We start from the raw sequence: 1,840 nt of genomic DNA on the forward strand, positions 1-1,840 counted from the left end.
TTTAAAATAACTGTATAGCAGCCTATAGTTCAAGAAACATGGAAAATAAAATATCGGTCACTAGAGAAAATATATAGAGCCACAAACCTGTGCAAAAACGTGTCCAGTAAGTAAAGTGGTATGGCCAATGAATCAGGATTTCATGTGAATTCCAGTTGTGGCTCATTCAGTTCAGAGTTGAGCCCTTCTTCTCTGCATCTGATTCTACAACTACAGAGTGCTGCGCTTGGGGCACTCTATGGGCAGTATTGGGCACGCCCCTCTCCTCTACACGCAACTCAACCATAATATTCCGCACGCAGTACGAAGGTGTCGCCACTCGCCAAGCGACATCCCCTGGTGCGACGACGATGGATTAAAGCTTAACTCTTATATAAATATTTCTATTTAAGCTGCATGAAGTACATTAAAACACCTCATGCGGTTTGATGTAAATCCCTCATTGTCCACATATTTATTTATTTATTTATTTATTGTGTTCATTTGTGTAGAATTAAATGAGTCGACTAGTCTGATAAGCAGCCAGCCAGGGTTCCGCTATTGCACAGACTGTTGGAAAACTGTCTGTGGGCTGTGGCTATCTTGTTGCAGCCAGGCTGAGCCAGCTGTCGAAGATCTTCTTCATTATGGTGCTTCACGCTTGTCAGCTGCATGTCAGCCTCTCCTCGCAGCTGACGGAAGTTTACAATTACATGCTCGTAACGTTTGTTGTTCTAGCTTGGCTGGGACTCTTCCGGTTAATAATGACCAGTGAGTGACCACTAGACGAGTGCTGTTTGACCCATAGGCCAGGGTTTGACCCCGATTATAGCCTGCTGCCCAACTGTAACTAACTATGGTTTGACCACTTTGACCCAAACCCATCGAACGACTCTTAAAAGGTGACACCTTAAGTAGCTATTCCCTACTAGCAGGCTACCTAGCATGGTTGATTTTGCATCATGCTCGCCAGTTTTCCGACTGATTGATTGATTGATTGATTTATTAACAGTTTGCAGAATTACAGTAGGCCTACATTTCAAGTACAACTCAATACAAAAACTCACTCGCCGCGGTTTAGTGCATTTTAGCTTTACTTCACCTTCAATTACATTGCATTGAATTGAGAGAGAGAGAGGATTGTTGTTAAGAGTTTACACTAGAATGAAGTAGGAATGCTAAAGTTGAAACACCAAAGTACCGAAACAATGTAGTAAACAATATCCCATGAATTGGTAGGCCCACTATCATTGGTATTCACATACTCTTTTTATCATCATACAGCTGACAATTTTTTGCACAAAATAAATGTATCACTTTGGAAATGAACTATAACAGCTGTGGGTTTGACATACTACACTGATGACACTTTCTAAGTGTCTAAGTTCTCCACACTGTAACTCCAGCCTTCTACTGAATGAGGTGTAGGTTACTGAATGAGGAAACGCATACACAGTGTGTAATGTAGGCTACAGCCACACCACAGCATAATTATGTAGTATGTTACTATGTTAGAATGTGTGGCGTAAAATATGTGACTTCCAATGAATCTCCATAAGTATAGCTCTCATGCTGATAAGACGTGTTTTCTCCACCAGGAGGTGCCAGCGTTCCTCTAATAGCACACAAGTGAGCAGGCACTGGTTTTTAGGTGAGTAATGTCACTTGAAACTTTAATGGCAGTTCAAGGCAAAGGCAGACACTTTCTAATGAAATATACAGTTGGCTGATAAATTAAAGGGAAAAACAACATAACATACATGCCATTGCCCAGCTTTCCTTAGTGCCCACCCAGATGTTTAGGGATAAGGGGTTTAGCATGGACGAAAATGGAGCCCTTGGCTTAAAGTCTACTGTTGGA

The 1,840-nt window shown here is 41.6% G+C and overlaps 1 protein-coding gene across 1 annotated transcript in view; it reads right to left on the reverse strand.

The window, feature by feature from the left end:
- prkcq (protein kinase C, theta) overlaps positions 1-204 on the reverse strand; it is a 26,919-nt gene extending 26,715 nt beyond the window's left edge. The window contains exon 1 of the mRNA XM_079493843.1: positions 88-204. The gene's annotated coding sequence lies outside the window, so the exon portion shown is untranslated. The remainder of the gene's footprint in view (positions 1-87) is intronic.
- Positions 205-1,840: the final 1,636 nt, after the last annotated feature.

The sequence above is a fragment of the Electrona antarctica genome, assembly GCF_951216825.1.
Source record: "Electrona antarctica genome assembly, chromosome: 23".
Classification (NCBI taxonomy): Eukaryota; Metazoa; Chordata; class Actinopteri; order Myctophiformes; family Myctophidae; genus Electrona; species Electrona antarctica.